This window comes from Typopeltis vanoorti, chromosome 2, assembly GCF_054136105.1.
Source record: "Typopeltis vanoorti isolate ZY-2024b chromosome 2, IOZ_Tvanoo_1.0, whole genome shotgun sequence".
NCBI classification, from domain to species: Eukaryota; Metazoa; Arthropoda; class Arachnida; order Uropygi; family Thelyphonidae; genus Typopeltis; species Typopeltis vanoorti.
This window is the reverse complement of record NC_143550.1, coordinates 1069890-1094485: the sequence shown is the minus strand read 5'-3', so window position 1 is coordinate 1094485 and position 24596 is coordinate 1069890. Positions and strand designations below refer to the sequence as shown.

The following is a 24596-nucleotide window of genomic DNA, read 5'->3' as shown; positions in this document are numbered from 1 at the left end:
GGCTTCTGACCTAATGTCCAATCCTCACCTTCTCGTAGTGCACCCTGTTGGGTATCTACTTGGATACTGAACGGACGAGGATGGGCTGGCAATTTGGGATTTAGCCGACCAAATTGTATTCTTATTGGTTAAACCAAAATATAGAATGATGGTACAACATGACAAAATTTCATGCCGGCTGGAGCGTTGCCCGGTTAAACAAGGCCCCCGTTGTTTTCGCCAGGGAACCAGAGTGAACAGCGAAAAAGTCAGCTACTGGAACAAATCTGAAAATAAACCCCAACTCAACATCACCAGAGTTAAAGATTGGTACTATCAACGTAAGAAGCCTGAATGGCAAAGAAATGGAGCCAGCTGAGGAATTAGATAAGTACCAGATCGACATAATAGGGGTGACTGAAACAAAAAAAGACCAAAACTGGTGAGATCGTTCTGAGCAATAAATACAAAATGTTATATTCAGGCAATGACAATCAAGGAAAAGAAGGAGTAGCCATAGTATTCAACACAAAATACGAAGCTAATCTTCTTGAATGGCAATCAGTCTCAAGTACAGTAATGTGGGCAAATATGAGAATGGGGAACTGGACAATGAGACTTATTTGTGCCTATGGTCCCACAGAAGGTTCTACTAAGGTAGAAGTGGAGGAATTTTTTGATTAGAAAAAGCAACTGACACAAAAAAAGAGAAAAAGTTGGTCCTTGTTGGGAATCTAAATAGCAGAGTAGGAAATGATTGTGAGACATACAAAAATATTTTGGGAAAATTTGGAGAAAAGAGCAAAGCTAATAATAATGGCAAATATCTGTTAGATTTCTGCTCAGGACATAGACTGGTTATTACTAACACCATGTTCCAACATAAAAATGTACACAAATTCACATGGAGAGAAGAGGCTAGGAATAAGAAAAGTCTCATTGACTATGTTATTGTTGATAGTGATGTTTTCTCCGTGGTGCAGGACACCAGAGTGTACAGAGGATTTGAAATTGGAAGTGATCACTATTTAGTCTTGAGCAGGATAAAATTAAATTTCATATTGAAAAGAATAACATGTAAGAAGGTTTTAAAGCAAATAAAAGTTGAGCAGCTCTCAAATGTGAACTGTAGGCTAAAATACACAAAGATTATTGAAGAAAAAATGAAAGAGTTTGAGAACAGGAATCAAACCTTGGAGATTCAGTGGAAAACTCTGAAGAAAACATTGATTGATTCTGCCAGAGAGGCATGTGGTGAGGTTGTCAGTAAGGATAAAAAAATCAGAACTCCCTGGTGGACACAGGAAGTTAAAGAGGCAGTGAAGGAACAGAAGAAAGCATACCAAAAGTTCCTGTCAAATAAGTCAGCTTGTGCTCTTAGAGAATATAGAGAAAAATGCAAGAATGCTAAACACTGTGTATAACTAGCTAAACAAAAGTCATGGGAGGACTATGGCAAGAATATAGAAAATAAATATCAAGAAGGTGGCAAAATATTCTGGGGTTGTTGAAGAAGCTTAAGAATGGACAAAAGAGTGCTGTAAAAGGAATTAGAGATGATAAAGGTGACATGAAAATGATATCCTTGAAGTATGGAGTAATTACTTTGAAAAACTGCTAAATGAAACAAGCAGTGATGACAGCACAAAAAACACTGGTAAAAAACACTGACCAGGCATGCAGTCAGGAATACATATCCATACTTGAAGTAGAAAAAGCCATCAAAGGCTTCAAATGTGGAAAGGCAGGAGTAGATGATATTTGACCAGAAATGCTGAAGTATGGTGGTATCTTACAGTGGCTGCACTGCATAGTTCAGAAAGCCTGGACAGAGGGACGAATTCCCGATGATTGGAGTAGAGCTCTCATAGTACCCATATATAAAAACGGAAATAAAACTGCATGTGAGAATTACAGAGGTATTTCCCTACTGAGTGTTCCTGGCAAGATCTATGCAAGTATACTTGAGAAACGGTTGAGAAGAATTGTGGAAGAAAAGCTTAGTGAAGAACAAGGTGGATTCAGGCTAAATAGAGGCTGTCAGGATCAGATCTTCACTTTACACCAAATAGTCGAGAAAACATGGGAATATAACAAAGATCTGTATTTAAGTTTTGTCGATCTGGAAAAGGCATATGACAAGGTGCCAAGAGAGAAGCTATTTAATACGCTGCGGTTATATGGTGTCATTGGGGCATTATATCAAGCAATACTTTGTCTTTATTTGAGTTGTAAGTCAGCAGTTAGAATTGAAGGAAGTACAGGAAGATGGTTTAATGTTAAATCTGGTGTGAGACAAGGATGTACATTATCCCCTCTGTTATTCATTATCTATATGGATCACATTATGAAGGAAAGTGGTATTAAACATGATATCAAAATTGGAGATGTTAATGTTAACTCTTTGCTTTATGCGGTTGATGTTATACTTCTAAATAAATCTGCTACAAGTCTGCAAGATTCTCTGACTAAATTGAATAGCTGTTGTAATAGATATGGTATGAAGGTCAGCAATAAAAAGACAAAGACAATGAAAATAGGCAGAATCATTGAAAATGTCAACTGTGTTGTGAATGGAGAACCTGTGGAACAAGTAAAACATTTCAGCTATTTAGGCACGATTTTTACTGAAGATGGTAAATTGAATATAGAAATAGACAACAGAATCAGCAAAGCTGGTAAGGTGGGAAGTCAATTGAATAAATTCATATGGAATAAGAAAGAAATTAGTCGGAACACTAAATTAGCTGTATACAAGACAGTGTTCAAACCAGTTTTAACTTATGGATCTGAGAGCTGGGTCAGAAGTAAAACACTTGACCAAAGACTAGAGACCGAAGATATGAGAGCCCTGAGAAAGATTAGGGGGTGAACAGATGGCATCAATGGCAATATCATATTAAAAACGAGGATATTAGGAAAGAACTTGACATTGTCAGCATCCAGGAATGCATTAGCAGAGCTAATCTCAGGTGGTATGGTCACTTGAACAGAATGGGAGAGGAAAGATTAGCAAAACAAGTGTTCTTTGCCAGGTTGGCAGCAAAACGACCCAGAGGAAGACCAAGATATAGGTGGATTGATACAGTACAAAGTGCCTTAGATGATAGAAATATAAGATCTGACGATGTTGGAGTCTTGACAAGTAACATACTGATTTGGAGGAAAATTTTAGATAGGAAATTAATAATGATGTAATTTTTTTCATAGTATTATCATATCCTGTACACCCCTTGTGAGCACATGGCAGGAATTTGATGATGATGATGATATATTTGTAAATATAATAAAATATTTTTTTCTAAAACTCGTCTCATAAATTTGGGATGCGTCTTATTGTCCGTAAAATATGATAATTCTTAACTCACCCCTTCTAAAACAAAAAATTCCATCTACTGATAACCTTTTGGATCTTTTAAGAAGCTAGTAAGTCTCAATCATATTACCACTCTTTCTCCTGTTTGGTAATATCTCATCATTGTCATCAAATTCTTGCCATTTATCCTCAAGGGGTGTACAGGATAAGATATGTACTACATGATAGTACTACATGATAGTACTACATGAAAAATTTACATCATTACTAACTTCCTATCTACAATTTTCCTCCAAATCAATCTGTTATTGACAAGGCTCGATATTATCAGATCCTATATTTCTATCTTCTAAGCCACTTTTTACCGTATCAATCCACCTAAATCTTGGTCTTCCTATGGGTCTTTTTCTTGCTAATCTGGCAGATAATGCTTGTTTTACTAATATTTCCTCTCCCATTCTGTTTAAGTGACCATACTAACTGAGATTAGTTCTCCTAACGCATTCCTGGATGCTACAATGTTGAGTTTTTTCTTAATATCCTTATTTTTAATATGATATTGCCATTAATGCCGTTCGTGCTCCTAATCTTTCTCAGGACTCTTATATCTGCAGTCTCTAGTCTTTGGTCAAGTGTTTTATTTCTAACCCGGCTCTCAGATCCATAAGTTAAAATTGGTTAAACGAAGTCTTGTATACAGCTAATTTAGTGTTTTGACTAATTTCTCTCTTATTCAATATAAATTTATTCAGTTGATTTCCTACCATAATAGCTTTGTTGATTCTGTTGTCTATTTCCATATTTAATTTTCCATTTTCACTAAAAAATTGTGCCTAAATAGCTGAAATGTTTTACTTGTTCTTTAGGTTCTCCATTCACAATGCCGTTGCTATTTTCAATGCTTCTGCCTATTTTCATTGTATCTGTCTTGTTATTGCTGACCTTCATGCCATATATGTTACAACAGTTATTCAATTTAGTCGAGGAATCTTGTAGAGTTATAACGGATTTATTTAGAAGTATAACATCGTTTGCATAAAGTAAAGATCTGAGATTAACATCTCCAATTTTGATACAGGTATACCACTACTAATACCACTTAGCTTCATAATGTGATCCATATAGATAATGAATAACAGAGGGAATAATGTACATCCCTATCTGACACCAGATTTAACATCAAACCATCTTCTTATACTTCTCTCAATTCTAACTGCTGACTTACAACTCAAATAAAAACTAAGTATTGCCTGATATAATGCATCTTTGACACCATACAACTGTCATGTTTTGAATAGCTTCTCTCTTGGCAACTTGTCATATGCCTTTTCCAGATCTACAAAACTTAACTACAGATCTTTGTTATATTACCATGATTTCTCGACTATTTCGTCTGAATCCAGCTTGTTCTTCACTAAGCTTCTTTTCTAGTCTTTCTCCACCATACTTGCATAAATCTAATCAGGAACACTAAGTAAGGGAATACCTCTCTAATTCTCATATTCAGTTTTATTTCTCTTTTTATATATGTGTACTATAAGATCTCTACTCCAGTCAGTGTTTCTGCCTATTTTCATTGTCTTGTTATTGCTGACCTTCATACCATATCTATTACAACAGTTATTCACTTTAGTCAGGGAATCTTGCAGACTTGTAGTGGATTTATTTAGAAGTATAACATCATCTGCATAAAGCAAAGAGCTGAGATTAACATCTCCAGTTTTGATATCAGGTTTAATACCACTTTCCTTCATAATGTGATCCATATGCTAACCACTCGGCCTGGTTGGCCGAGTGGTTAGCATATTCGCTCTCCAGTCAAAATGCTGCAGGTTCGAATCCCACCGTGGGCATGGATGTTTGTGAGTTTGTGAAAATAATAGTGGTGATGGTGGACAATAGATGGCATTGATGTAGATGAGGTGATTTGTGGATGAGGTTGAGTGGTGGAGACGAAGAGTTGTAGAGTAGGTGCCCTCCCTCGATGAGTCTTAGGACTCCCTGGAGGTGTCAAATAATAATAATACAGATAATGAATAACAGAGGGGCGGATAATGTACATCCTTGTCTAACACCAGATTTTACATTAAACCATTTTTCCTGTACTTCCTTCAGTTCTGACTGCTGACTTACAACTCAAATAAAGACTAAATATTGCTTGATATTATTATTACACAACCATTTGGACTCCCTGGAGTCCAAATAAGTTTTGGACTCCAGGGAGTCCAAAAATTATGAAGGGGAGGGCACCTACTCTACAATTCTGTCTCCACCACTCAATCCACCAACTACAATGAACTGCAACTGCCATAATCATCATAGACACCAGCGCAATCTACAGCCCACCAACACCATTATTTACATAAACAATCACAAATACCCATGCCCACAGTGGCATTCAAACCCACAACCTTCTGTCTGGAGAGCAGGTACACTAACCACTCATCCAAACTGGCAATAATGCCCCATTGACTTGATACAACTGTAGCATTTTGAATAGCTTCTCTTGGGACCTTTTCATATGTCTTTTCCGGATCTGCAAAACTTAAATACAGATCTTTGTTATATTCCCAGAATTTCTCGACTATTTGTTGTAAAGTCAAAATCTGATCCTGACAGCCTCTATTTGATCTGAATCCATCTTGTTCTTCATCAATCTTCTCTTCTACAGTCCTTCTCAACTGTTTCTCAACTATACTTGCATAAATCTAACGAGGAACACTAAGTAGGGAAATACCTTTCTAATTCTAACATTCAGTTTTATTTCCGTTTTTATACATGGGTACTCTGTGAGCTCTACTCCATCCGGAATTCATCCCTCTGTTCAGGCCTTCTGAACTATGTAGTGTAAGAACTACTGTAAGACTTTTATATCTCCATACTTAAGCATTTCTAGTTGAATATCATCTATTCCTGGTGTCTTTCCACATTTCAGGCCTTTAATGGCTTTTTCTACTTCAAATAGGGTTTATGCATTCCTGACTGCCTGACTGGTGAGTGTTTTTTGCCACTGCTATCACTGCTTGTTTCATTTAGCAATTTTTTTGAAGTAATTACTCCATACTTCAAGGATATCTTTTTCTCCAGTTTTCATATCACCTTCATCATCTCTAATTCCTTTTACAGCACTTTTTCCTCCAGTTCTGAGCTTCTTCAACAACCTCAAGAATATCTTGCCACCTTCTTGATATTTATTTTCTATGTTCTCACCAAAGTCTTCCCATGACTTTTTTTTAGCTTTCTTACATTTGCCTCTGTATTCTCTAAGAGCACAATCTGACTTATTTTCCAGAACTTTTGATATGCTTTCTTCTTTCATTGTCACTTCCTCTTTAACTTCCTGTATCCACGATGGAGTTCTGATTTTTCTATCCTTGCAGACAACCTCACAACATGCCTCTCTGCTGAATCATTCAGTATTTTCTTCAGGTCTTGTCACTGAATCTTCAAGTTTGGTTCATTTTCTCAAACTCTTTCATTTTTTCTTCAATAATATTTGTATATTTTAGTCTACAGTTCACATCTGAGAGCTGCTCAACTTTTATTCACTTTAAAACTTTCTTACATGTTCTTCTTTTCAATATGAATATCAATTTTATTCTGCTCAAGACTAGATGATGATCACTTCCACTTTAAAATCCTCTGTACACTCTGGGGTCCTGCACCAGGGAGAAAACATCACTGTCAACAATAACATAGTCAATGGGACGTTTCTTATTACTTGCCTTTTCTCTTCATGTGAATTTGTGTGCACATTTTTAAGTTGGAACATTGTGTTAGTAATAACCAGTCCATGTCTTTGTTAATATCTGGAGTCCAGAAATGCTCAGTCTTTCTTCATAATATGTATTTCGCAATTCCAATATCATTTCTAATCCCCCCCCTCCCACCTCTACTGTATTAGATTCATCCCAGAAACCAGGAGACTAGGCCTGTGCACAATAGTTCAAGGGAGGTCTTATGATACCCATGTAAACAGTGGCATAGCTAGAGTTTTTGCTGCCTGGGGCAGTCCCTGAGGTTGTTGCCCCTCTCACTACACACCAAAAATACTACAGAAAGTCAAAAAGACATGACGTATAAGGAAATAAATTAAAACACTATGTTTATTTTTTTTAGTAAAACTTTAATTCCAACATTCTAAAATGTTACTTTTCCTGCTTTTCTGTTAGCAAAATCGTCGATGACATTGTCAAAGTCTATTTCATCACTTAGTTGCTCTTCTGTAGACAGTATAGCAAGATTTCTTAAATACAAGGTACTCATTGTAGATTTTTAGTAATTTTTAATCAGTTTTAATTTAGAAAAACTCCTCTTATAACTAGCAACACTTACAGCAATTGTGAGGAAAATTCGCAGTAGTATTACAATATTTGGGACTGAGTTCTCGAGACTGAATTTTAGAATAAACTGCAAAAGTTCAAGGGGACCGTCCTTCCATGTCTCTGTTTCGTCTTGCATAGTAGCAACAGAAATAAAACTCTGAAGTTCTTTTTCTCTCAAAGAGGAATTCTTCCTTATTAATGCCATCATAATCATGATTTAGTTGACATTCGTATTCATCATTCAAAAGATTCGATGGAGTATGGAAGGCATATTTTTCAGCAAGAACGTGAAGCTGTTGAAATGACATGATTTTTTGGATTCACTCTGTCCAGTGAAAGAAACATTTCTCCTCAACTCAGTTTGGTATGACAATTCAGCATCTCGTGATTCTTCACCTGCCATCAGTTTCTTCTTTCTACACTGACGATCCATGATTATCCCCAGATCATCACAAATTTCTTTGGCATAAGCTACTGAATTGTTAACTAATTTGTGACTATTTTCAGTTAAAAATGCTTTCACAGCTTTGAGTTTTATGTCACATTGTTGTATATTCAATCCTTTGGTTTGGAGGTAGACCAGTGTCATTAATTTCTAGAAGGGTGGATTCCCGCAGGCCAAGAAAGCACAGGAAGGAAAACGATTATAACACAACAAGCACAACACCAGTATCTGACCTGGTAAATCTATTTCCTTCTTTGCAGTTAAATGTTCTACAGCACTTAAGATTTTTGAGTTTTTTTTTTTTTTTACAATATTCACAGCATCTACCCATGCACCCCTAGTTTTTACTACACACTTGACATTTTGACCAGTGACTGAAGTCAGAATATTCCAGCAATGGGTTGAGGAAGAAAAAAACACGAACAAACACTCCACAGTTCCAAAAAAAGCTAACAGAATTCACAGCAACTTAGCTGCATGTACACCCGCTAAATTCAGGGAGCGATTTGTACATGTGACAAATTCTTCTTTTCCATTAATTTCATTTTCCATTGATGCATCTCTGAACACCAGTATGTTGACCAGCCATCACAGTAGCATTATCATATGCTTGTCCTCTACAATTTTGAATATCAATTCCATCGTTTTCTAATTTTTGCAAAATATTGCAAAATTTTGAAATATTCTTGGCAGTTTTACCTTTTGTTGCAATGAAATCAACAAATGATTCTTCAACCTCCACTTTATTTCCATCGATCATAATGTAGCATAAAACTTAGCTCATTTGATCCTTATGAGAAATATCAGGGGTGCTGTCGAATATCATAGAAAAATACTTTGCTTCTTTTACTTGCTCGATAACTTTGCTTCTTACTTTATCTCCCAAAATCTCTATAAACTCTTTCTGAGCAGTAGGTGACATATAGGATTTAGCAAACTTTTTTCCCGGCTTGATTCTTAGAATATGTTCATGTAGCACTGGATTGTATTTCATCAACAAATGAACTAATTCTAAAAAAAATTTCCTCTGTTTCCCATTGATTCAGGTTCATCATCAGTCTCATAGTGATTTCTTCTCACTGACCCCATAAAGTCAAATTTTGTTTAGCTAGGAATCTAATGATATCCAACAATCTTGAAAGTATCTCCCTCCACTTCTTCACTTCATTTTCAACTTGTTCTTGTTCCTTTTTATCAATTGTTGCTCTACGTCTGATTCTGATCTCTAACTCCTTCCATTGTGTGAAAGATTGAACATGGGCCACACCAGATTCATGGTCGAATATTTTAGGATTAGGTTTCCACCACATGTTGAATCCATCTGCAGAATCAAAATTTGAATGACTTCTGTCTGCAAATAGTCTGCAACAAAAGCTGTAAAGCACTTTCTTGGAAGGAGAGTACACCAACCACAACTTCAATATATATTCATTATTTGGCAGAGTTCGAAAAAACCACTCGTGTGTAAGTTTTTTGTTTCGTCCTTTGATTGACACACCCTCACGAATCACTTCACCAAAATCAGAATCTACATGTTGAACCACAGATGCACCTTGACATACCAGTAAGATCAGTGTGTCATCATTAAACTTACTTGGCCAAAGACCAACATCTTTTAATGCAACAGCTGGAATTTTTTGTTTGTTAGGCACCTTAGTGCTTGTTAAAGTTGAAGAATCACTTGACTTTGATAGTGGTTTGAATTTTGAAATTGCTTCAGCAACGGTAATAGTAGTTTCGCTGAAGATGCACTACTGAGGTATTTCAGTAGTGCACCTTCATTCTTTTTCTAAAGGCTGCACCACTTTCTTTTATTCACTTCATCTTAAGTAAAACTGAAAGAATAATAAGAAAAAGAAAGATATTCATAATAACTAATAATAAAATAAGGAATAACAGTGATGAATAAATCTCTTTTAAAATGTTAGTTTGTATAGTCTGCACACCTAAAAACTGTGATACTCTAACTCACCTCAGAAAAACAAAGAAGAACGATGTAAAATCACAAAGATATTACATGCACTTAAAGAGATCAAATTATAAAAATCTGAGGCTTAGTCACCGTCACCACTCATCAGGCGTTTTTGCCACAGCTCCCTGATTGCTGTAAACTTCACAATCGTGTAGTAATATGAAAGATTTGTTTAAGTCTAGACTATAGACTAAACATGCATAAACAACACAATAAATATTTTTTTAGCAGTTTTGATAATGACCAAATGGATATAAATCTGTAGCAGATTAAAAAAGCTAATGTGAATCAGGCATTTTAACATTTTTAGGGCAAAATCGGAATCATGCTTGTTAATTTTTATATGCTGAATAAATGCATCGAAAGGATCAAGCAAAAGACCTAATATAACAGGGGCCCGTAGAAATATTATTATTATCAGCCCTAAAATCCTGTCAATGGCCTTTCGCAAAATTAGAGAAAAAAAAAAACTTTTTCACAAACGTGTACTGACTGTGTGGTGCTGCTGCTGAGATGCAGCAGTCGCAGTATAAACAGTAAAGCAATCGCCGTGCCATGCATTTATTGTTTTTTTTTTTAATAATTGGAATTATAGTATGATAGGGAAATGGTGATGGTTTTGTTATATTTATATTTTATTTATTATAGTTGTAAGTATAGTTGTTAAAAACTAATTATTAATTAAGTAATAAAAATTACTAAGTTAACATAAATAAAAGAATCCTCAAAAAATAAAATTCTGTCTCACATGAAAACCCCCCAAAAAGTACCGCCTGGGGCAGACCCCCCCCCAACTATGCCACTGCACGTAAAAGGCTGAATTACTTCCTTGTCCAAGAAGTAATTCAGCCTCTAAAGAAGTTTGCATGTCTTGCTGTCTTTTTGTTGAAACATGTCAAGTTTCGTTTCAGCATTGCAATCATCCTCTAAGTTGTATTTGCAATCTTTGCTATGTATGGAACTTCATCTTCCTGTCTACTAAAATTCCAGGATCCTTCGCATGATCAGTTTTTTCTAGCATAATCCCACCAATATAATATAACATTGATATCTCATCACACCAAAGTGCATGACTAACATTTGCTATCATTGAATTGATAGCCATTTTCACATGTCGACATTTCCAGCCTATTCAAATCATTCTACATATACTATATATCAGCCGCATTCCTGATTACCCTACCTATCTTTGTATCATCAGCAGATAGCTGTGTGTTGCCTGTCAAATGTTTCACAATGTCCTTAATGTACACACTGAATAACAATGGACCAAGTACTGTGGTCCATTGTTATTCAGTAAACAGTGATGTTCCTTTTGGTACACCACTGTTTACTTTAAATTTTCCAGACTCATATCTCCCATATGCCTCTTTTTGATTTCTGTCTGTTATCCACACATTGAAATGAGATTGGATTTTACATTCCAATCTCATTTTTTCCAATTTATGCAACAGTTTTCTCTGCTGTATTTTGTCAAAAGCCTTGGCAAAATCCAAAAGTATCATTGTATATCCATCCTCTTATCTATCTCAATGGTAACATTATTATACAGTTTGAACAAGTTGCTCAAACATGACCTGTTAGTAAACCCATAATGTTCATTGGGAAGTAGAGATTCTCTGTCAATCATTTCTGCATGCAGGCTCTTATCAACTTTTCCAAAATCTTCACCACCACTTCAGAGATACTGATAGGTTGATAATTGGATAGTCACTAAGTTTATGAATGTTCCATTCAGAAAAGGTTACATGCTGAACTACAAAGCAGGAAATTTGACCAACTGAGGAGTATACTGAGTTCATTGGAATGGGATCGGTTGCTGGATGGAACGAATATTGACAGTGCATAGGAAGATTTAAACACTACTTAAAAGATGTGATATCAGAATGTGTCCCAAGAGTTTGAAGAATAAATAACGTAGGAGTCAAATGGATATGTAGTCTTATTAAGCAAGGGATTTGTAAGAAAAGAATGATGTGGAAGGAATACTGCGTGCATAAGGATGATGTCTGTTATGAAAATTATAAGCAGCAGGCTAGAATAGTCGCAACTGTTCTATGGAAAGCTAAGTCGGAGTATGAAAAGAAACTGGCTCTGCATGCTAAAGACAACCGACAAGAATTCTATTGATATGCTGCAAGTAAAAGAAAGAAAGAATGAATATGAAAAAATAACTCTTCTAAATGCAAATGCTATGAGGGTTACATATGCAGAACTGGTTGTTCTACTAATGAGTGCCCATTTTGTTAAAAGCTACCAAACTGGTGTATGCAACACTGAACTCAATGCTACCTCTTCACTGGATGAAGAAACTCAGGTGTATTAAGGTGAGTTGTTAGAGCTGTTGCACAAATTGAATAAGAATTCAGCAATACGGACTGATGGGATATCAGCACGTGTACTAAAAGAGTGTTCCGTTGAAATGGCTCTTACTTTGACAAGGCTATTTAAGGAGTCTCAGAACATGGAAGATTCTGCAGGCATGGAAAGAATTTGTGGTAATTCCATTGCGCAAGTGTGGTGCAAAGTCTGATGTATCCAACTATCAGCTAATTAGTATCTCAGGAGTGGTGGTGACGATTTTTGGAAAAATTGATTATGGTTCGCATTCAGGAATAGGCTAACAGTGAATCTCTACTTTGCAATATGCAGCATGGGTTTATTAAGGGAAGGTCATGTTTTAGCAACTTGCTCACATTCTATAACTGTGTTACCACTGAACTAGACAAGGGGAATGGATATACTATGATACTTTTAGATTTTGCTAAGGCTTTTGACAGAATACAGCATAGAAAACTGTTGCATAAATTGGAGAATATGGGCTTAGATATATAAAATATTAGAGTGGATAAGAGGATATCTGAATGACAGATATCAAAAAGTGGTATATGGGGGATGTGAGTCTGCAAGATTTAACATAACCAGTGGTGTACCACAATGATCAGTTCTTGGTCCACTGTTCAATCTGTACATTAATGATATTGGGAAGGATTTGACAAGTGACATACAGCTATTTGCTGATGATGCAAAGATAGTAGGGTAATCAGGAATGCTGCTGATATGCAGTACTTGCAGAATGATTTGAATAGGCGGGAATTGTAGGCTGGAATTTCTTCTAGCATAATCCCACCAATGTCATATGACATTGGTGGGATTATGCTAGAAGAAACTGATCAGGTTAGGGATCTTGGAGTGTTAGTAGATAGGAAATTGAAGTTCAGGGGCCATTTAGCAAAGACTACAAATATAACTCAAAAGATAATCGCAATGCTGAAAGGAACATTCACATATAAAGATAAGGATGTCATTTTGCCTCTTTACAAAGCCTTGATAAGACCTCACTTGAACTATGATTTGAATAGGCAGGTCTGGTCTCCTTGTTTCCATTGCGATTCTGATATGTTGGAGAGAGTGCAAAGGAGAGTGTTAAAAATTATATCAGGATTGTGGAATACTGATTATGAAGACATGGAGAATTTGTAGACTGCAGACACTAGCAAACAGGAGAAAGAGGTGGTGATATGACTGAGACTTACAAACTTCTGAAAGGGTCATACAGGATTTCAGTTGATGGAATTTTTCAATTTATTGAGGGTTGGAAAAGGACATCCTTGGAAGCTGAGAATGAATGCCACTAAGAAGGGGGTGAGGGCTAGATTTTTCTTTCATAGGGTGGTGCATGATTGGAATGGATTGCCATTGGATGTTGTGAATGAATTCAAGAATAAGTGTGATAGCTGGCATAGTATGTTGCCTTCCTCAATGAGTCCCTGACTCCCTGGAGGTCTCTCTTAATAATAATAATTGGATACATCGGTCTTTTTGTAATGAAATTATCATACATTCTTTCACTCCTGTGGAATCTTTGCTGTTCTGAGGCTTAAATTATATAGGCCTTGTTAGTAGAATAGCTAGTTCAAACGTACATCCTTTTTGCATCGCTGGTGATATCCCATCAGTTCCTATTCTTCAGTTTGTGAAACAGTTGTAGTTACTCCTCATCATGCATCTGTGTTTCTTCATCCAGTGAGGAGGTAGTAGTGAGCTCAATGTTGCATATACCAGGCTGATAGCTTGTAGCAAAATGAGCACTCATTAGTTGAACAATTTTCTCTGTGTGTCATTTGCATACAATCTGCATTCACTAGAATTATTCTGTAATGTTCATTCTTTCTTTTACTTACAACATACCAATAGAATTCTTTTGGGTTTTCATTATCTTGCAGAGCCAGTTTTGTTTTCATATTCAGCTTTTCATACAACACATATAACTCTCGGCTTGCCCCTTATAATTTTCATAACTGACATCCTTATGCAACCAGCTTGGTTGGCCGGACCCACAGCCTCATGGCTGGAGAGTGGATACGAATTCTGACAATGGCATGGATGTTTGTGATTGTCCTACTAACCAGTTACCATATGTACTGCTGTGACCTGTGTCCTGGTGCAGTATTACCTTTGATGTCTTTTTGCCAGGGTATTGCTTCCAGATCATCTTTTTCTTGCATATATTTTGCTTAAATAGATTACACAATCATTTCTCTCTTACCTTATTTATTCTTTGAAGTCTAGATAAGCATTCTAATATTGCATGATTTAAGTATTTTTTAAGCTCTTCCCATGCACTGTCAATATCATTCCCATCCAAAAATTATACCATAGCTTAAAACTCAGTATACTCCTCTCAGTTGATGTTAATTTCCAGCTTTGTTGTTCAGCATATAACCCTTTCTGATTGGAACCCTTATTACTAACATTCATCTTGTGTTGCTTCCACAGTGCCTTCTTCCAAATTTCAGCTTACTTCCTTTATTTTTCCATTTTACCCCAACTTTATTTAGATTTTTCACAATTTAGATATTGGTGCTGTTAAATAGCTGTCCACGCAGTATATCTGTCTCCTTTCCATTCAACTCCTCTTCCCATGCTATAGCTGTAATTTTTCTTCTAAGCTTTTCATGATCATATGCCTTACAGTTCCACATGTAATCCTTCTTCACAAAAGTTTTCGTGTGTCTGGCTACAACCCATGTGATCACCTCATGGTCATTCTCAACAACTGGGGGAAGATAAGACACTCCGTTCACAGTAAATTATTAATTCTCCTTATTCTTTGATGTCTCTTCCTTCCAGACAATGTTGCCATAATGATCACCCTTCTTTTGCTCACTAAGCCAATTTGCTTGTACACTTCTTTGTTCCTACTCTCCACATTCCTCATCCTAGAGCAACACTCAACTAAATATCTCATCCTATCAACCTTTACCTCATACCATACTGCTTCAAAACCACTGCAATTATTTTCTCCTCATATCTCAATCTTATGCAGACATAATTTCCTCACTATCCTTCCTTCCCTCTTCTCCATCATGTTATCCTCACGAAAAATGTCATACCTTGCTATTTCTATTCCCATCAAAGTGTCATTCTCAACCAACCATGTTTCACTTATTACAACTATTTTTGGATGAATAAACTCAATAAATGTAACAATTTCATCTCTCCTACTTTTGATATTCCACATTCATAAACAATTATAGCAAGTTATTGTTTAGTCTATAACTTGTCCACACCAGCTTCTGACACCTTACATTTATAACAATTTACCTCCATCAGACTCGAATACTTTTCATGCACCATTCTCATACGTGCATTCATTACTTCTTCCAGAATCCACTCCTCTTATTCTGCATTAACTTGACCATTCTGACTCCCTCCCACATTTCCTTTTCCAGCTTATATTCATGTTTTCACATTCTCACCTCTCTATTCACATGCACTTAAGTTTCACCTGTTCTACTTTCCTGCTATATATTTACATTACCTCTGATTCCTTGTTCACATCGCTCAATATAGTTCCTTCTAGCAACAGTCTCTCCAGTTGATTTACACCAAATTCTTATTTCTGATTCTTCTGGCATAAATAAGCATAGCAATTCATTTCTTGGTGTCTATTAACCAGTATAGATGTGAAGCCCTTTGGTCAGAAACACTTGGGTTCGATTCCTGTCCATGAAATGAAGAACCTTTATTTGATCTCTTTCAACTAAAGGTGAATTAGCTGGTCTCATATGAAGGTAGGAGGTTTTTTTCATCTTGAAACTCAGGTTTTTCATCCCTCAGAACAGGCAAACCAGCCTTGTGCATGAAAACAGATCTACAGTCATAAATATTTAACCCTCAATGATAGGGGGTGGGCCCAACCCATCCTAAGGGATAGCAAAGAAAAGGGGACTCCATATTAATATTAATATGGAGTCCCCCTACTGGTTAATAAATAAATATTAACCAGTACTACCCATGCCATCTCATCTCTTAGTTCTCCACACTTGCTCCTGTCTTGTATACCTTTACCCTTTATACCTTTCATTTTTGAATTATTGCTTCTACTTTTCCAGCAATTTAAAAATATTAATGATAGCACACTGAACATTTAAATTTAATTCATTTAACTATTGTAATATATCATCTAAGTAGGCCATGGTGGAACTGAACTCATTACTTGAATTTCATATTACTTGCAGGTGAGACTGAAGTCTTTTGTGATACCTTGCATACCTTTACCCTTCTGTCCAGGCTCAACTACTCCCCATTCATCTCATGCCATCACATTCCTATCCTGACTATCCCCATACATGCATTCTTTACTGCATCCGGAATCCATTCCCCTTCTATTATTCTATCTATTATTCTATTGACTTGGTGTGTAGTGATATTGGTGTGTAGTGTTCATGCAAGCTCCTGATAAGATAAGTATTATTTTCAGTTATCGTTGATAAAATTACTTAATATTGCGTAGTTTTGTGTAAATTGCCTTGCGTATTTTAGTGTGTCTATTTGTGTGTTTTTGGTGTGTTATAATTTATTATTTGATAAAACACGTTGCAATAATTATGGAACCTGTATGAAGGAAATTGGCGGCCAGTAATGATGGTTCGCCATCTTTATCAAAGAATGGTAGTATAAAAGAAATAAGTCAGTGTGCTAGCTGTGAAATGTATGCTTTGCGGAGTGCGGTCGAAGTGTGGATAGATGATAATAAAGGATTGAATGTGTGTAGAAAATGTAGGGAGAATGAGGAATTGAAGTGTATTTCGGATTGTGAGTGTGATATTTTTGTCAAACTTCAGAATGAAGAAAATAGCGATATGACAAGAAATGGCAAGGTTGTACATGAGAATTATGAGAGTGTGAATGTAGAAAGTGTGAATGATAGTATTCATGGTTTCTCAGAGAATAAAAAAGATGAGATAGATGCATTGAGTGAGATCGCGTTGTTGAATGGTGCGATAGAAAGGGCAAAACAGCAGCTAGAGTGCATGAACAAAAGTCGACTGAATGAACCAATCAATAATAAAAGGTATGACAGGAAAAATAGGCATATGAATGTGAACATGAACAAAATGAAGGATAGAGTGCTGTATGGAGACTTGTTAGTACGAGGTGTGTTAGTAGAGGATTTGACAAAATCGTACCAACCTGGTGCGACCATAAAGGACGTAACTGAGTCTATTAGAGAACAAAAGGAAAGGGTGAAAGAAATGATTGTTGTGGCAGCTACGAATGATTTGAAAGGAGATAAAATGGAAATGATAGAAGACCTGAATGAATTGTTTGAGGTAGCAAAAGAAAAGAGTGAGAGAGTTAGAATGATCAGTCTTTTACCACGGTATGACAGTGAAATGTTTAAAAGGAGGGCCATAATTGCGAATGACTTTATGCGTGGGTTATGTATGATGAGTGGAGTGAGTTTGATGGGCGAAAGGATCTATATAAGATGGATGGCTTGCATTTGAATGGTTATGGTGTAAGAATACTTGAGAAAGTGTTGCTGAATGTAGTGGATGTGCAAATTCAGGGAAACTAGATTTGTTAAGGGGGGGGGGAGTAGATATACAGTCCTTAGGGAGGCAGTTGAATGTAAGAATGAATATAATATTCTAGAGCAAATAAGGACAACAAACCAGAGTGGGATAGTTAACATAAGGCATCAAGGTAGGGTTGGGGCTAATGGGAGTCTTAAATACATGTATACTAATACTAGGAGTATTAGGAACAAGAAGGAAGAGTTTTTGGTCATGGTTGGCACTTCCAGACCACAGGTTATTGGTATTAGTGAAACATGGCTGACTGTAGATGATATAGCTAGTGGGATTGAATGTGATGGGTATAGTGTGTTCAGGAATGACAGAGAGAATAAAATGGGTGGAGGAGTATTGTTGATGATAGCTGATGAGCTACAGCCAAGGAGAATAGAAGTTGAATTGCAGGATAGAGAAAAGAGCACATTTGAGGCCATTTGGTGTGAGATTGTGGCTAGCAGAACTAAATATACAGTTAGGTGCTGCTATAGACCAGGTGATGGAAAAGATGGTGGTGACAGTATGCACAAGCAAATAGAAGAAATGAGTGGAAGGAGGGTAATGATTATGGGAGATTTCAACTATGGTCGCATTGATTGGAGTGAGGAGAGGACTCACGGGAGGAAGGAATTGGATTTTATGTGGTTATTAAGGGATAACTATCTGTGACAGCATGTAATAGAAAATACTAGGGGTCAGAGAGTGCTTGACCTAGTAAATACATCTGAGGATTTGGCTGTAACAAATATGACCACATTGCCACCAATCGGTGAGAGTGATCATAGGGTCTTGACTTGGGAGGTGGCTAAAGGTGTAGAATTTTCAATTAAGACAGAGTACATGTGGAATTAGCGGGCTGGAAAGTATGACAAGCTTAGGAGTTTGATTGGCTCAGTGCCGTGGCATGTACAACTGCAAGGACTAGAAGTTGATAGTGCATGCGAGGTAGTTAAGAAGTGCTTGCATGAAGCAATGGCTAACTGTATACCTAGAGTCCGAATAATAAATTAAGTAGGGGTTAAATATATGGATGAATGAAATAAATGGATGAATAACACCATTAAGCTTGAGCTGCAAAAAAAGAAACAACTATGGAGGGAATTTAAGGAGAAAGGTGACCGGCAGGCACATGAACGGTATAAAGCGCAGGCCAGAAGGGTGACGAGTGTGGTAAGAAAAGCAAAAAAGGATTATGAAAGAACATTGACCATGCAGGCTAAAGAGAATCCTAAACAGTTTTTTAGATATGTAGCAAGTAAAAGGAAAAATGTACATGGCAGAATGATTTTAAAGAATGCCGATGGTAGGGAGGTAACTGAATCAGTTGAGATAGCTGAGATACTGAGTGAGCACTTTGCAAGAATATATCATCCAGGTGGTAACATTGCAGAAACGAATAAACCAGTAGATTATATGGGAATTGTGGTGAATGAAGTGGAGGTGAGTAGTCTATTGCATAACCTCAATGTCAATACATCTGTGGGATTGGATGGTATACCAGCTCGTGTAGTATGAGAAGCAACTAAAGAATTGTCAGTACCCTTGACCATTTTGTTTAATTTGAGTCTCGGGTCTGGGTTAGTCCCGAGCGGGTAGAAGGAGGAGAAAATAGTTCCACTGCATAAAGGTGGTTCCAAGACTGCTGTTGTAAATTACCGACCGATTAGCATATCAGGAATCATTGTCAAGGTCTTAGAGAAATTAGTCAAGAAAAGAATACAGGATTGGATAGATGAAAATGCGATATTGTATGGGGGACAACATGGTTTTGTGAAGGGTAGATCATGCCTCAGTAACTTGCTCACGTTTTATAACACAGTGACGGCTGAACTGGATAGGGGTAATGGGTTTACAGTGATACTACTGGACCTTGCCAAGGCCTTTGACAGGATACCACATGGAACCCTAATCAGTAACTGGAGCAGATGGGGATAGATATAGGGTTGGTAAGATGGATAGGAGGGTGGTTGAAGGAGATATACCACAGAGTGGTTTATTCAGGAGTGGAGTCAAAAAGACGTCTTGTGACTAGTGGAGTGCCGCGAGGCTCTGTTCATGGACCACTGCTTTTCAATTTGTTCATCAATGATATTGAAAGGATTTGAGAGGAAGTGTTCACTTGTTTGCTGATGATGCAAAGTTGGGTAGAGCAATTGTGAGTGCACAGGATGACAAAATTTTACAGGATGATTTGGATAGTTTGGAGGACTGGGCTAGGAAAAATGGATGTCAGTTTAATGTGGCAAAGTGTAAGGTTATGCACTTTGGGGTGAAAAGAACAGCAGCAGTATATCGCATTGGTGGAACTGTACTCCAGGAGATTGATGAGGCCAGGGATTTGGGAGTGCTGGTGGATAGGGAGTTGAAGTTTAGGGGACACATTGCAAAAGTGACTAAAACAGCTCACCAAATCACTTGGCTTATGAAAAATACTTTAACATGCAGAGACAAACAAGTTCTTGTTCCTCTGTATCGAACCTTGATAAGACCCACATCTTGACTTCTGTGCCCAGTTATGGGCACCAGGGTTTCTTCGTGATGGGGAGGAAGTGCAGAGGGTCCAGAGGCGAGTGACCAAGATGATAGCAAGTCTGTGGAATGAACCTTATGAGAATAGGTTGAGGATTTGTGGGTTGCAGAAATTGGACGATAGGCAAAGGAGGGGTGATATGATTGAGACATTCAAATTACTGAAGGGTTTTTATAAGATTGATCCAGAAGATATTTTTGAAAATATGACTGGTGGTGGGAGGAGTAGGGGCCATGCATGGAAGCTGGGCAAGAGCGTGGTTGACAAGGGTGTTAAAGCTAGGTTTTTTACTTGGAGAGTGGTGAATGAGTGGAATAAACTTCCAGAGTCTGTTGCGGGTGCTACGACCGTGAATGAGTTCAAGGCAAGATATGATAGATACTGTGTGAATGTTGAATAGTTGTTCCAGACATGATGTTAGGGCCTCCCTCGATGAGTCTGTCAACTCCTTGGAGTTTCCCAAACAATAATAATAATAATAATATTGTCTCCCTGGCTTCTCTTGTTTCCTGTCTAACTTGCATTGCATCACATTATCCATTCACAAACACTTCAGTCTCACATGCAAGTAATATGAAATTCAAGTAATGAGTTCAGTTCCACCATGGCCTACTTAGATGATTTATTATAGTAGTTAAATTAATTAAATTTAAATGTTCAGTGTGCATCACTAATATTTTTAAATTTCTGGAAAAGTAGAAGAAATACTTCAAAAAGTTTTCTTGCAGAGACACTACGTTGAGAGTATATTTTAAGTATTTTTATATTTTAACTGAATTACAAAAGAAATAACCCTATACCAGAAATGCCCAAGTATGGAAGTATAAAAGTCTTGCAGTGTGTGCACTGCATAGTTCAGAAGGGCTGGACAGAGGGACAAATTCCGGAAGACTGAAGTAGAGCTCTCATAGTATCCATATACAAAAAAGGGAAATAAAACTGCATGTGAGAATTACAGAGATATTTCCCTACAGGGTGTTCCTGGTAAGATTTATGCAAGTATACTTGAGAAACTGTTGAGAAGGATTCTGGAAGAGAAGTTTGAAGAACAAGTTGGATTCAGGCCAAATAGATGCTGTCAAGATCAGATTTTCACTTTATGACAAGTAGTTGAGAAATCATCCGAATATAACAGATATCTGTATTTGAATTTTGTCGATCTGGAAAAGGCATATGACAAAGTGCTAAGAGAGAAGCTATACGAACTCTACAGTTTTATAGTATCATTGAGGCATTATATCAAGCAATACTTAGTATTTATTTGAGTTGTAAGTCAGCAGTTAGATTGAAGGAAGTACAGGAAGATGGTTTAATGTTAAATCTGGTGTCAGAGAAGGATGTACGTTATCTCCTCTGTTATTCATTATCTATATTAGATCATATTATGAAGGAAAGTGGTATTAAGCCTGATAAACATTGAAGATGTTAATCTCAGCTCTTTACTTTATGCAGACTATGTTATACTTCTAAACAAATTCAATACAAGACTGCAAGATTTCCTGACTAAAATGAATAACTGTTGTAATAAATTTGGTATGAAAATCAGCAATAGCAAGACAATTAAAATAGGCAGAAGCATTGAAAATATCAACTTCATTGTGAATGGAGAACCCATAGAATAAGTAAAACATTTCAGCTAGTTAGGCACGATTTTTAGTGATGATGGTAAATTAAATATGGAAATAGACAACAGAATCAACCAAGCTGGTAAGGTAGGAAGTCAAATGAATAAATTTATATGGAATAAGAGAGGAATTAGCCAAAACACTGAATTAGCTGTATACAAGACAGTATTCAAACTAGTTTTAACTTATGGATCTAGAGCCAGGTTAGAAATAAAACACTTGACAAAGACTAGAGACCGCAGATATGAGAGTCCCGAGGAAGATTAGGGGCATGAACAGATGGTATCAATGGCAATATCATATTAAAAATGAGAATATTAGGAAAGAACTTGACATTGTTAGCATCCAGGAATGTCTTAAGAGTGCTATTCTCAGGTGGCATGGTCACTTAAACAGAATGGGAGAGGAAAGATTAGCAAAACAAGTGTTCTCTGTCAGGTTGGAAGAAAAAAGACCCAGAGGAAGACCGAGGTATAGCCGGATTGATACAGTAAAAAGCACTTAGAAGACAGAAATATAAGATCTGATGATGTTCTTGACAGGTAACAGCTTGATTTGGAGGAAAATTGTAGATAGAAAGTTAGTGGTGATTTAAGTTTTTCATGTAGTACTATCATATCCTACACACCCTTTGAGGGTACATGTCAGGAATTTGATGATGACGATGACGACCTTATACTTATATCTAAGGTGGGATTTCTGCAGTGTATTATTATTATTATTATTATGGGCAATGCCAAGGAGTCCTTAGAATCATCGAGGGAGTCCCTACCATGTCAAGAACAACTATTCGACATTCACACAGTATCTATCATACCTCGCCTTAAACTTATTCACAGTCATTGCATCCACAACAGACTCTGGCAGCTTATTCCACTCATTCACCACTCTCCAAGTAAAAAACCTACCTCTAACACCCTTGTTAACAACACTCTTTCCCAGTTTCCATGTATATGGCCCCTAGTCCTCCCATCACCAGTCCTATTCTCAAAAATATCTTCTGAATTAATCTTATACAAACCCTTCAGTAATTTGAATGTCTCAATCATATGACCTCTTTTCTGCATATCAACCAATTTCTGCAACCCACAAATCTTCAACCTGTTCCCATAAGGTTAATTCCATAGAGCAGCTGTCATCTTGGTCGCTCATCTCTGGATCCTCTCCACCTCCTCCCCATCCAGAAGAAACCCTGGTGCCCAAATACTGAGGAACAATAACCTGTTTGTTTCTGCATGTTAAAATTTTTTCCCAGCAACCAAGTGATTTGATGAGCTCATTTAGCCACTTTTGCAATGTTCCCCCTAAACTTCAACTCCCTCTCCACCAACTCCCAAATCTCTGGCCTCATCAATCTCCTGGAGTTCGGTTCTACCAATGTGATATAGTGCTGCTAATCTTTTCGCCCCAAAATGCATAACCTTACACTTTGCCACGTTAAATTGACATCCATTCTCCTTAACCCAGTCCTCCAAACTATCCAAATCATCTTGCAAAATTTTGACATTCCGTGCACTCACTATTGCTCTAAACAACTTTGCATCATCAGCAAACAAATGAATACTTCCTCTCAGATCCTTTCCTGTATCCTTATTGAACAAATTGGAAAATACTGGTCTAAGAACAGAACATTGCGGCACACTACTAGTCACACCTGTCTTTTGGACTCTACTCCAGAATTAACCACTCTCTCATATCTCTCCATCAACCACCCTATATCCATCCCCATATGCAGTTTACTGATTAGAATTCCATGTGGTATCCTGTCAAAGGCCTTAGCAAGGGCCAGTAGAATCACTGTAAACTCGTTACCCTTAACCAGTTCAGCCATCACTGTGTTATAAAATTTGAGCAAGTTACTGAGGCATGATCTACCCTTCACAAAACCATGCTGTCCCCCACAGTATCCCATTTTCATCTATCCAATCCTGTATTTTTCTCTTGACTATTTTCTCAAAGACCTTGACAACGATTCTTGATATGCTGATCGGTCGGTAATTTACACCAGCAGTCTTAGTATCTCCTTTATGCAGTGGCACTGTTTTCCCCTCTTTCCACCCCTCGGGACTAACCCACACCCAATACTCAAGTTAAACAAAATGGTCAAGGGCACTGACAATTCTTTAGCTACTTCATGTACGACACGTGCTGGTATACCATCCAATCCCACAATGTATTGACATCGAGGTTTTATGATAGACTATTCACCTCCACTTCATTCACAACAGTTCCCATATAATAAGCTTTAGGTTCATTCATTCATGCAATGTCACCACCTGAATGATATACTCTTGCAAAGTGCTTGCTCAGTAATTCAGCTCTATCAACTGATTCGGATACCTCCCTACCATTGGCATTCTTTAAAATCATTCTGCCATATACATTTTTTCTTTTACTTGCAACATATCGAAAATACTGTTTGAGATTCTCTTTAGCCTGCATGGCTGATGTTCTTTCATAATCCGTTTTTCTTTTTTACCACACTCGTTACCCTTCTGGCCTGTGCTCTATACTGTTCATGTGCCTGACGGTCACCTTTCTC

General features: G+C 37.1%; 1 protein-coding gene across 1 annotated transcript in view; it reads left to right on the top strand.

Moving 5' to 3' along the window:
• Positions 1-24596, top strand: part of LOC150108776 (transient receptor potential cation channel subfamily M member 2-like) — a 685147-nt gene that overhangs the window by 577416 nt on the left and 83135 nt on the right. The gene's annotated exons all lie outside the window — the stretch shown is intronic.